Source organism: Pleurodeles waltl, unplaced genomic scaffold (assembly GCF_031143425.1).
Source record: "Pleurodeles waltl isolate 20211129_DDA unplaced genomic scaffold, aPleWal1.hap1.20221129 scaffold_70, whole genome shotgun sequence".
NCBI classification, from domain to species: domain Eukaryota; kingdom Metazoa; phylum Chordata; class Amphibia; order Caudata; family Salamandridae; genus Pleurodeles; species Pleurodeles waltl.
Window position 1 is genome coordinate 23,699 of NW_027150391.1, and position 12,884 is coordinate 36,582.

A 12,884-nucleotide genomic window follows, 5' to 3' on the forward strand; every position below is an offset into this window, starting at 1 on the left:
AGCGTTGAGATCTAGATGCATCTACGGCTAGGGGCGGCATGTTAATTCTGGGTTTTAGTCCATTTCATTCTCAGTTATGTGGGGGAAAAAATGGCACGATCTTTCTTAGAGAGGTGAATGGTATGCCCTGATTTCTTTTGCATCTCTAAATGTATGGGGTGTGGGTTTAATCACTGGGAAAGAGCAGTCTTCTGACCATTATAACTGCAGACGATTTTAATCCAGCGAGGCAACCGTACTGTATTGATATTCCAACATGAGAACAGCATTTTTGCTACCTTCCCTCTTCATGGTGTGTAGACGCATTTGTTAGCGGTTTCAAGCAGCCTTCTTAGCGCAGTAGGCAGCGCGTCAGTCTCATAATCTGAAGGTCCTGAGTTCCATCCTCAGAGAGGGCATTGCAGTGTTTCTTTTGTCAAGAGAAACATCTCAGATTTTCTCCAAATCTGTAAGCTATTACTCCACATCGCATCTTGCTCAGTTTTAAGGAGTTGGTGTCTTTCTAGATTCCCTCTTTCATATCCATGGCCACTCTCATTGTAGGTGAGTTTTAGCTGGGTCGGCTGCCGAAACATCTACCTTGGTACAATGAAACTGGAAGTCTTCCAAGTGCCTTCATATATTTAGTCAAGGCTTTGGAATGAATTCTGATCTGCAGGTCCTTGTTTACTTCTCTTCCAACATCCCTCAGAAATGACTATGTGGTCAATTTCATTGGAAAGCAGAAGAAGTCTACCCTTCTGTCCTAGCATTTATTTGGAGCTAGGGAAATGTTTCTCAATCAGAGGGGCACATAATGTTTTAACAAGAGGAAAAGCAGCTATGGAAAACAAAAAAGGGGAAACTCCTCCAAGCTGGATTTGAACCAGCGACCTAAGGATTTCTGTTTCTCCACTACAGTCCTCCGCTCTCCCAACTGAGCTATCGGAGGATTGGGCAGTACAGCTTTCCATGCTGCATTCATCTTTCTTTCAATAATGGTTGCGGCGGGAGTGGGGTGGGAGTACTGCAGTCTAATCTTGAAAATCATGAATATGACTTGCAGCTTGCTCTACAAATTGCCACTTCCTAGAGTGCATTCTCAGCTACATCTTATCACCATAAAGGGGGATTGCTTACCTACCTAAATGTGCTGTGCTGGCGTGAAGGAAAGCAGGGGACCTAGAATTAGAAATCCTACAGAAAGGAGTTTTCCTGAAAGGGCATGGGGCCGAAGAATCCACAGCCCTTTGGAGGCATTTCTGGCAAAAGGATGACAGCATGGGAACATGAAGGAAAGGACAGAAAGTTAGGAGAGTCATTACTCCGTACGGAGCATGAAGAACATGCATTTTTAATGCTTCTGTGAAAGGAACTGGAAAAGCAAAACCAGTAGATTAATGGACCATTCAGAAGTGATTAGGATGAAGAAAACATTCAGTTTTTCTTAAACCTTCTGGTAAGAGTCTCGGGTTTAGAGGAAGAATTCAAATAAATGACCAAGACAGCTGTGCCCGTTTTCTATACTAAGAATGCCAAGATAAATCACCACTTTGGTTTCTTATGGAATCAAGATTATTTTTTTCTATAAACACGGGAAATGAGATAGCCCCATTTCAAAAGGTTTTGCAAGGCGAAGAAAGTGGGGTTCTGGCACCAGCTGCATGACATCTCACTTCCTTACTCATGATGCCAGCCTAGCTATCTGTCAAAAGGCAAGATTAGCATGGCGAAAAGCTGGAGATGCTGGGGATTGAACCCGGGGCCTCATACATGCGAAGCATGCGCTCTACCACTGAGCTACATCCCCACATCCTGTAGGGGGTGGTTTTGCTCTACGCATGGAAACCTGGAATTCTATTGAATGTACATTCACCACATATGACACTGGAATGGGAAGCGTCAGGTGTGGAATTCCACATGACTTACAGCTGGATTTTCTAGCACCGTTTTTTATGGAATAAGGTTGACTCTAGAATGAATAATTCCCCACACACAACAGCTAGATGCAATCTGAAAAAGCCAGAGTATTCAAGGCAACTGGTTCAGGATACATCAAAGAAGGATATGGTTGAGTGCTGCTTCCACATCTTGTGAGATGACTTAAGGTAGCCCTGCTCTTTTTGCAGGACACACAGCTATGTTACATTAGCAAGTAAAGCGTTGAGATCTAGATGCATCTACGGCTAGGGGCGGCATGTTAATTCTGGGTTTTAGTCCATTTCATTCTCAGTTATGTGGGGGAAAAAATGGCACGATCTTTCTTAGAGAGGTGAATGGTATGCCCTGATTTCTTTTGCATCTCTAAATGTATGGGGTGTGGGTTTAATCACTGGGAAAGAGCAGTCTTCTGACCATTATAACTGCAGACAATTTTAATCCAGCGAGGCAACCGTACTGTATTGATATTCCAACATGAGAACAGCATTTTTGCTACCTTCCCTCTTCATGGTGTGTAGACGCATTTGTTAGCGGTTTCAAGCAGCCTTCTTAGCGCAGTAGGCAGCGCGTCAGTCTCATAATCTGAAGGTCCTGAGTTCCATCCTCAGAGAGGGCATTGCAGTGTTTCTTTTGTCAAGAGAAACATCTCAGATTTTCTCCAAATCTGTAAGCTATTACTCCACATCGCATCTTGCTCAGTTTTAAGGAGTTGGTGTCTTTCTAGATTCCCTCTTTCATATCCATGGCCACTCTCATTGTAGGTGAGTTTTAGCTGGGTCGGCTGCCGAAACATCTACCTTGGTACAATGAAACTGGAAGTCTTCCAAGTGCCTTCATATATTTAGTCAAGGCTTTGGAATGAATTCTGATCTGCAGGTCCTTGTTTACTTCTCTTCCAACATCCCTCAGAAATGACTATGTGGTCAATTTCATTGGAAAGCAGAAGAAGTCTACCCTTCTGTCCTAGCATTTATTTGGAGCTAGGGAAATGTTTCTCAATCAGAGGGGCACATAATGTTTTAACAAGAGGTAAAGCAGCTATGGAAAACAAAAAAGGGGAAACTCCTCCAAGCTGGATTTGAACCAGCGACCTAAGGATTTCTGTTTCTCCACTACAGTCCTCCGCTCTCCCAACTGAGCTATCGGAGGATTGGGCAGTACAGCTTTCCATGCTGCATTCATCTTTCTTTCAATAATGGTTGCGGCGGGAGTGGGGTGGGAGTACTGCAGTCTAATCTTGAAAATCATGAATATGACCTGCAGCTTGCTCTACAAATTGCCACTTCCTATAGTGCATTCTTAGCTACATCTTATCACCATAAAGGGGGATTGCTTACCTACCTAAATGTGCTGTGCTGGCGTGAAGGAAAGCAGGGGACCTAGAATTAGAAATCCTACAGAAAGGAGTTTTCCTGAAAGGGCATGGGGCCGAAGAATCCACAGCCCTTTGGAGGCATTTCTGGCAAAAGGATGACAGCATGGGAACATGAAGGAAAGGACAGAAAGTTAGGAGAGTCATTACTCCGTACGGAGCATGAAGAACATGCATTTTTAATGCTTCTGTGAAAGGAACTGGAAAAGCAAAACCAGTAGATTAATGGACCATTCAGAAGTGATTAGGATGAAGAAAACATTCAGTTTTTCTTAAACCTTCTGGTAAGAGTCTCGGGTTTAGAGGAAGAATTCAAATAAATGACCAAGACAGCTGTGCCCGTTTTCTATACTAAGAATGCCAAGATAAATCACCACTTTGGTTTCTTATGGAATCAAGATTATTTTTTTCTATAAACACGGGAAATGAGATAGCCCCATTTCAAAAGGTTTTGCAAGGCGAAGAAAGTGGGGTTCTGGCACCAGCTGCATGACATCTCACTTCCTTACTCATGATGCCAGCCTAGCTATCTGTCAAAAGGCAAGATTAGCATGGCGAAAAGCTGGAGATGCCGGGGATTGAACCCGGGGCCTCATACATGCGAAGCATGCGCTCTACCACTGAGCTACATCCCCACATCCTGTAGGGGGTGGTTTTGCTCTACGCATGGAAACCTGGAATTCTATTGAATGTACATTCACCACATATGACACTGGAATGGGAAGCGTCAGGTGTGGAATTCCACATGACTTACAGCTGGATTTTCTAGCACCGTTTTTTATGGAATAAGGTTGACTCTAGAATGAATAATTCCCCACACACAACAGCTAGATGCAATCTGAAAAAGCCAGAGTATTCAAGGCAACTGGTTCAGGATACATCAAAGAAGGATATGGTTGAGTGCTGCTTCCACATCTTGTGAGATGACTTAAGGTAGCCCTGCTCTTTTTGCAGGACACACAGCTATGTTACATTAGCAAGTAAAGCGTTGAGATCTAGATGCATCTACGGCTAGGGGCGGCATGTTAATTCTGGGTTTTAGTCCATTTCATTCTCAGTTATGTGGGGGAAAAAATGGCACGATCTTTCTTAGAGAGGTGAATGGTATGCCCTGATTTCTTTTGCATCTCTAAATGTATGGGGTGTGGGTTTAATCACTGGGAAAGAGCAGTCTTCTGACCATTATAACTGCAGACGATTTTAATCCAGCGAGGCAACCGTACTGTATTGATATTCCAACATGAGAACAGCATTTTTGCTACCTTCCCTCTTCATGGTGTGTAGACGCATTTGTTAGCGGTTTCAAGCAGCCTTCTTAGCGCAGTAGGCAGCGCGTCAGTCTCATAATCTGAAGGTCCTGAGTTCCATCCTCAGAGAGGGCATTGCAGTGTTTCTTTTGTCAAGAGAAACATCTCAGATTTTCTCCAAATCTGTAAGCTATTACTCCACATCGCATCTTGCTCAGTTTTAAGGAGTTGGTGTCTTTCTAGATTCCCTCTTTCATATCCATGGCCACTCTCATTGTAGGTGAGTTTTAGCTGGGTCGGCTGCCGAAACATCTACCTTGGTACAATGAAACTGGAAGTCTTCCAAGTGCCTTCATATATTTAGTCAAGGCTTTGGAATGAATTCTGATCTGCAGGTCCTTGTTTACTTCTCTTCCAACATCCCTCAGAAATGACTATGTGGTCAATTTCATTGGAAAGCAGAAGAAGTCTACCCTTCTGTCCTAGCATTTATTTGGAGCTAGGGAAATGTTTCTCAATCAGAGGGGCACATAATGTTTTAACAAGAGGTAAAGCAGCTATGGAAAACAAAAAAGGGGAAACTCCTCCTAGCCGGATTTGAACCAGCGACCTAAGGATTTCTGTTTCTCCACTACAGTCCTCCGCTCTCCCAACTGAGCTATCGGAGGATTGGGCAGTACAGCTTTCCATGCTGCATTCATCTTTCTTTCAATAATGGTTGCGGCGGGAGTGGGGTGGGAGTACTGCAGTCTAATCTTGAAAATCATGAATATGACCTGCAGCTTGCTCTACAAATTGCCACTTCATATAGTGCATTCTCAGCTACATCTTATCACCATAAAGGGGGATTGCTTACCTACCTAAATGTGCTGTGCTGGCGTGAAGGAAAGCAGGGGACCTAGAATTAGAAATCCTACAGAAAGGAGTTTTCCTGAAAGGGCATGGGGCCGAAGAATCCACAGCCCTTTGGAGGCATTTCTGGCAAAAGGATGACAGCATGGGAACATGAAGGAAAGGACAGAAAGTTAGGAGAGTCATTACTCCGTACGGAGCATGAAGAACATGCATTTTTAATGCTTCTGTGAAAGGAACTGGAAAAGCAAAACCAGTAGATTAATGGACCATTCAGAAGTGATTAGGATGAAGAAAACATTCAGTTTTTCTTAAACCTTCTGGTAAGAGTCTCGGGTTTAGAGGAAGAATTCAAATAAATGACCAAGACAGCTGTGCCCGTTTTCTATACTAAGAATGCCAAGATAAATCACCACTTTGGTTTCTTATGGAATCAAGATTATTTTTTTCTATGAACACGGGAAATGAAATAGCCCCATTTCAAAAGGTTTTGCAAGGCGAAGAAAGTGGGGTTCTGGCACCAGCTGCATGACATCTCACTTCCTTACTCATGATGCCAGCCTAGCTATCTGTCAAAAGGCAAGATTAGCATGGCGAAAAGCTGGAGATGCCGGGGATTGAACCCGGGGCCTCATACATGCGAAGCATGCGCTCTACCACTGAGCTACATCCCCACATCCTGTAGGGGGTGGTTTTGCTCTACGCATGGAAACCTGGAATTCTATTGAATGTACATTCACCACATATGACACTGGAATGGGAAGCGTCAGGTGTGGAATTCCACATGACTTACAGCTGGATTTTCTAGCACCGTTTTTTATGGAATAAGGTTGACTCTAGAATGAATAATTCCCCACACACAACAGCTAGATGCAATCTGAAAAAGCCAGAGTATTCAAGGCAACTGGTTCAGGATACATCAAAGAAGGATATGGTTGAGTGCTGCTTCCACATCTTGTGAGATGACTTAAGGTAGCCCTGCTCTTTTTGCAGGACACACAGCTATGTTACATTAGCAAGTAAAGCGTTGAGATCTAGATGCATCTACGGCTAGGGGCGGCATGTTAATTCTGGGTTTTAGTCCATTTCATTCTCAGTTATGTGGGGGAAAAAATGGCACGATCTTTCTTAGAGAGGTGAATGGTATGCCCTGATTTCTTTTGCATCTCTAAATGTATGGGGTGTGGGTTTAATCACTGGGAAAGAGCAGTCTTCTGACCATTATAACTGCAGACGATTTTAATCCAGCGAGGCAACCGTACTGTATTGATATTCCAACATGAGAACAGCATTTTTGCTACCTTCCCTCTTCATGGTGTGTAGACGCATTTGTTAGCGGTTTCAAGCAGCCTTCTTAGCGCAGTAGGCAGCGCGTCAGTCTCATAATCTGAAGGTCCTGAGTTCCATCCTCAGAGAGGGCATTGCAGTGTTTCTTTTGTCAAGAGAAACATCTCAGATTTTCTCCAAATCTGTAAGCTATTACTCCACATCGCATCTTGCTCAGTTTTAAGGAGTTGGTGTCTTTCTAGATTCCCTCTTTCATATCCATGGCCACTCTCATTGTAGGTGAGTTTTAGCTGGGTCGGCTGCCGAAACATCTACCTTGGTACAATGAAACTGGAAGTCTTCCAAGTGCCTTCATATATTTAGTCAAGGCTTTGGAATGAATTCTGATCTGCAGGTCCTTGTTTACTTCTCTTCCAACATCCCTCAGAAATGACTATGTGGTCAATTTCATTGGAAAGCAGAAGAAGTCTACCCTTCTGTCCTAGCATTTATTTGGAGCTAGGGAAATGTTTCTCAATCAGAGGGGCACATAATGTTTTAACAAGAGGAAAAGCAGCTATGGAAAACAAAAAAGGGGAAACTCCTCCAAGCTGGATTTGAACCAGCGACCTAAGGATTTCTGTTTCTCCACTACAGTCCTCCGCTCTCCCAACTGAGCTATCGGAGGATTGGGCAGTACAGCTTTCCATGGTGCATTCATCTTTCTTTCAATAATGGTTGCGGCGGGAGTGGGGTGGGAGTACTGCAGTCTAATCTTGAAAATCATGAATATGACCTGCAGCTTGCTCTACAAATTGCCACTTCCTAGAGTGCATTCTCAGCTACATCTTATCACCATAAAGGGGGATTGCTTACCTACCTAAATGTGCTGTGCTGGCGTGAAGGAAAGCAGGGGACCTAGAATTAGAAATCCTACAGAAAGGAGTTTTCCTGAAAGGGCATGGGGCCGAAGAATCCACAGCCCTTTGGAGGCATTTCTGGCAAAAGGATGACAGCATGGGAACATGAAGGAAAGGACAGAAAGTTAGGAGAGTCATTACTCCGTACGGAGCATGAAGAACATGCATTTTTAATGCTTCTGTGAAAGGAACTGGAAAAGCAAAACCAGTAGATTAATGGACCATTCAGAAGTGATTAGGATGAAGAAAACATTCAGTTTTTCTTAAACCTTCTGGTAAGAGTCTCGGGTTTAGAGGAAGAATTCAAATAAATGACCAAGACAGCTGTGCCCGTTTTCTATACTAAGAATGCCAAGATAAATCACCACTTTGGTTTCTTATGGAATCAAGATTATTTTTTTCTATAAACACGGGAAATGAGATAGCCCCATTTCAAAAGGTTTTGCAAGGCGAAGAAAGTGGGGTTCTGGCACCAGCTGCATGACATCTCACTTCCTTACTCATGATGCCAGCCTAGCTATCTGTCAAAAGGCAAGATTAGCATGGCGAAAAGCTGGAGATGCCGGGGATTGAACCCGGGGCCTCATACATGCGAAGCATGCGCTCTACCACTGAGCTACATCCCCACATCCTGTAGGGGGTGGTTTTGCTCTACGCATGGAAACCTGGAATTCTATTGAATGTACATTCACCACATATGACACTGGAATGGGAAGCGTCAGGTGTGGAATTCCACATGACTTACAGCTGGATTTTCTAGCACCGTTTTTTATGGAATAAGGTTGACTCTAGAATGAATAATTCCCCACACACAACAGCTAGATGCAATCTGAAAAAGCCAGAGTATTCAAGGCAACTGGTTCAGGATACATCAAAGAAGGATATGGTTGAGTGCTGCTTCCACATCTTGTGAGATGACTTAAGGTAGCCCTGCTCTTTTTGCAGGACACACAGCTATGTTACATTAGCAAGTAAAGCGTTGAGATCTAGATGCATCTACGGCTAGGGGCGGCATGTTAATTCTGGGTTTTAGTCCATTTCATTCTCAGTTATGTGGGGGAAAAAATGGCACGATCTTTCTTAGAGAGGTGAATGGTATGCCCTGATTTCTTTTGCATCTCTAAATGTATGGGGTGTGGGTTTAATCACTGGGAAAGAGCAGTCTTCTGACCATTATAACTGCAGACGATTTTAATCCAGCGAGGCAACCGTACTGTATTGATATTCCAACATGAGAACAGCATTTTTGCTACCTTCCCTCTTCATGGTGTGTAGACGCATTTGTTAGCGGTTTCAAGCAGCCTTCTTAGCGCAGTAGGCAGCGCGTCAGTCTCATAATCTGAAGGTCCTGAGTTCCATCCTCAGAGAGGGCATTGCAGTGTTTCTTTTGTCAAGAGAAACATCTCAGATTTTCTCCAAATCTGTAAGCTATTACTCCACATCGCATCTTGCTCAGTTTTAAGGAGTTGGTGTCTTTCTAGATTCCCTCTTTCATATCCATGGCCACTCTCATTGTAGGTGAGTTTTAGCTGGGTCGGCTGCCGAAACATCTACCTTGGTACAATGAAACTGGAAGTCTTCCAAGTGCCTTCATATATTTAGTCAAGGCTTTGGAATGAATTCTGATCTGCAGGTCCTTGTTTACTTCTCTTCCAACATCCCTCAGAAATGACTATGTGGTCAATTTCATTGGAAAGCAGAAGAAGTCTACCCTTCTGTCCTAGCATTTATTTGGAGCTAGGGAAATGTTTCTCAATCAGAGGGGCACATAATGTTTTAACAAGAGGTAAAGCAGCTATGGAAAACAAAAAAGGGGAAACTCCTCCTAGCCGGATTTGAACCAGCGACCTAAGGATTTCTGTTTCTCCACTACAGTCCTCCGCTCTCCCAACTGAGCTATCGGAGGATTGGGCAGTACAGCTTTCCATGCTGCATTCATCTTTCTTTCAATAATGGTTGCGGCGGGAGTGGGGTGGGAGTACTGCAGTCTAATCTTGAAAATCATGAATATGACCTGCAGCTTGCTCTACAAATTGCCACTTCATATAGTGCATTCTCAGCTACATCTTATCACCATAAAGGGGGATTGCTTACCTACCTAAATGTGCTGTGCTGGCGTGAAGGAAAGCAGGGGACCTAGAATTAGAAATCCTACAGAAAGGAGTTTTCCTGAAAGGGCATGGGGCCGAAGAATCCACAGCCCTTTGGAGGCATTTCTGGCAAAAGGATGACAGCATGGGAACATGAAGGAAAGGACAGAAAGTTAGGAGAGTCATTACTCCGTACGGAGCATGAAGAACATGCATTTTTAATGCTTCTGTGAAAGGAACTGGAAAAGCAAAACCAGTAGATTAATGGACCATTCAGAAGTGATTAGGATGAAGAAAACATTCAGTTTTTCTTAAACCTTCTGGTAAGAGTCTCGGGTTTAGAGGAAGAATTCAAATAAATGACCAAGACAGCTGTGCCCGTTTTCTATACTAAGAATGCCAAGATAAATCACCACTTTGGTTTCTTATGGAATCAAGATTATTTTTTTCTATGAACACGGGAAATGAAATAGCCCCATTTCAAAAGGTTTTGCAAGGCGAAGAAAGTGGGGTTCTGGCACCAGCTGCATGACATCTCACTTCCTTACTCATGATGCCAGCCTAGCTATCTGTCAAAAGGCAAGATTAGCATGGCGAAAAGCTGGAGATGCCGGGGATTGAACCCGGGGCCTCATACATGCGAAGCATGCGCTCTACCACTGAGCTACATCCCCACATCCTGTAGGGGGTGGTTTTGCTCTACGCATGGAAACCTGGAATTCTATTGAATGTACATTCACCACATATGACACTGGAATGGGAAGCGTCAGGTGTGGAATTCCACATGACTTACAGCTGGATTTTCTAGCACCGTTTTTTATGGAATAAGGTTGACTCTAGAATGAATAATTCCCCACACACAACAGCTAGATGCAATCTGAAAAAGCCAGAGTATTCAAGGCAACTGGTTCAGGATACATCAAAGAAGGATATGGTTGAGTGCTGCTTCCACATCTTGTGAGATGACTTAAGGTAGCCCTGCTCTTTTTGCAGGACACACAGCTATGTTACATTAGCAAGTAAAGCGTTGAGATCTAGATGCATCTACGGCTAGGGGCGGCATGTTAATTCTGGGTTTTAGTCCATTTCATTCTCAGTTATGTGGGGGAAAAAATGGCACGATCTTTCTTAGAGAGGTGAATGGTATGCCCTGATTTCTTTTGCATCTCTAAATGTATGGGGTGTGGGTTTAATCACTGGGAAAGAGCAGTCTTCTGACCATTATAACTGCAGACGATTTTAATCCAGCGAGGCAACCGTACTGTATTGATATTCCAACATGAGAACAGCATTTTTGCTACCTTCCCTCTTCATGGTGTGTAGACGCATTTGTTAGCGGTTTCAAGCAGCCTTCTTAGCGCAGTAGGCAGCGCGTCAGTCTCATAATCTGAAGGTCCTGAGTTCCATCCTCAGAGAGGGCATTGCAGTGTTTCTTTTGTCAAGAGAAACATCTCAGATTTTCTCCAAATCTGTAAGCTATTACTCCACATCGCATCTTGCTCAGTTTTAAGGAGTTGGTGTCTTTCTAGATTCCCTCTTTCATATCCATGGCCACTCTCATTGTAGGTGAGTTTTAGCTGGGTCGGCTGCCGAAACATCTACCTTGGTACAATGAAACTGGAAGTCTTCCAAGTGCCTTCATATATTTAGTCAAGGCTTTGGAATGAATTCTGATCTGCAGGTCCTTGTTTACTTCTCTTCCAACATCCCTCAGAAATGACTATGTGGTCAATTTCATTGGAAAGCAGAAGAAGTCTACCCTTCTGTCCTAGCATTTATTTGGAGCTAGGGAAATGTTTCTCAATCAGAGGGGCACATAATGTTTTAACAAGAGGTAAAGCAGCTATGGAAAACAAAAAAGGGGAAACTCCTCCTAGCCGGATTTGAACCAGCGACCTAAGGATTTCTGTTTCTCCACTACAGTCCTCCGCTCTCCCAACTGAGCTATCGGAGGATTGGGCAGTACAGCTTTCCATGCTGCATTCATCTTTCTTTCAATAATGGTTGCGGCGGGAGTGGGGTGGGAGTACTGCAGTCTAATCTTGAAAATCATGAATATGACCTGCAGCTTGCTCTACAAATTGCCACTTCATATAGTGCATTCTCAGCTACATCTTATCACCATAAAGGGGGATTGCTTACCTACCTAAATGTGCTGTGCTGGCGTGAAGGAAAGCAGGGGACCTAGAATTAGAAATCCTACAGAAAGGAGTTTTCCTGAAAGGGCATGGGGCCGAAGAATCCACAGCCCTTTGGAGGCATTTCTGGCAAAAGGATGACAGCATGGGAACATGAAGGAAAGGACAGAAAGTTAGGAGAGTCATTACTCCGTACGGAGCATGAAGAACATGCATTTTTAATGCTTCTGTGAAAGGAACTGGAAAAGCAAAACCAGTAGATTAATGGACCATTCAGAAGTGATTAGGATGAAGAAAACATTCAGTTTTTCTTAAACCTTCTGGTAAGAGTCTCGGGTTTAGAGGAAGAATTCAAATAAATGACCAAGACAGCTGTGCCCGTTTTCTATACTAAGAATGCCAAGATAAATCACCACTTTGGTTTCTTATGGAATCAAGATTATTTTTTTCTATGAACACGGGAAATGAAATAGCCCCATTTCAAAAGGTTTTGCAAGGCGAAGAAAGTGGGGTTCTGGCACCAGCTGCATGACATCTCACTTCCTTACTCATGATGCCAGCCTAGCTATCTGTCAAAAGGCAAGATTAGCATGGCGAAAAGCTGGAGATGCCGGGGATTGAACCCGGGGCCTCATACATGCGAAGCATGCGCTCTACCACTGAGCTACATCCCCACATCCTGTAGGGGGTGGTTTTGCTCTACGCATGGAAACCTGGAATTCTATTGAATGTACATTCACCACATATGACACTGGAATGGGAAGCGTCAGGTGTGGAATTCCACATGACTTACAGCTGGATTTTCTAGCACCGTTTTTTATGGAATAAGGTTGACTCTAGAATGAATAATTCCCCACACACAACAGCTAGATGCAATCTGAAAAAGCCAGAGTATTCAAGGCAACTGGTTCAGGATACATCAAAGAAGGATATGGTTGAGTGCTGCTTCCACATCTTGTGAGATGACTTAAGGTAGCCCTGCTCTTTTTGCAGGACACACAGCTATGTTACATTAGCAAGTAAAGCGTTGAGATCTAGATGCATCTACGGCTAGGGGCGGCATGTTAATTCTGGGTTTT

General features: G+C 43.6%; 6 non-coding genes across 6 annotated transcripts; all 6 read right to left on the reverse strand.

The window, feature by feature from the left end:
• Window positions 1–1,717: 1,717 nt before the first annotated feature.
• On the reverse strand, window positions 1,718–1,789 carry TRNAA-CGC (transfer RNA alanine (anticodon CGC)). The gene has a single exon. It is a non-coding gene; the product is annotated as a tRNA-Ala (tRNA).
• Window positions 1,790–3,855: 2,066 nt separating this feature from the next.
• On the reverse strand, window positions 3,856–3,927 carry TRNAA-CGC (transfer RNA alanine (anticodon CGC)). The gene has a single exon. It is a non-coding gene; the product is annotated as a tRNA-Ala (tRNA).
• A 2,066-nt stretch (window positions 3,928–5,993) lies between these two features.
• On the reverse strand, window positions 5,994–6,065 carry TRNAA-CGC (transfer RNA alanine (anticodon CGC)). Its single transcript has one exon. It is a non-coding gene; the product is annotated as a tRNA-Ala (tRNA).
• Window positions 6,066–8,131: 2,066 nt separating this feature from the next.
• TRNAA-CGC (transfer RNA alanine (anticodon CGC)) lies at window positions 8,132–8,203 on the reverse strand. Its single transcript has one exon. It is a non-coding gene; the product is annotated as a tRNA-Ala (tRNA).
• Window positions 8,204–10,269: 2,066 nt separating this feature from the next.
• TRNAA-CGC (transfer RNA alanine (anticodon CGC)) lies at window positions 10,270–10,341 on the reverse strand. Its single transcript has one exon. It is a non-coding gene; the product is annotated as a tRNA-Ala (tRNA).
• A 2,066-nt stretch (window positions 10,342–12,407) lies between these two features.
• On the reverse strand, window positions 12,408–12,479 carry TRNAA-CGC (transfer RNA alanine (anticodon CGC)). The gene has a single exon. It is a non-coding gene; the product is annotated as a tRNA-Ala (tRNA).
• Between the last annotated feature and the right edge of the window lie 405 nt (window positions 12,480–12,884).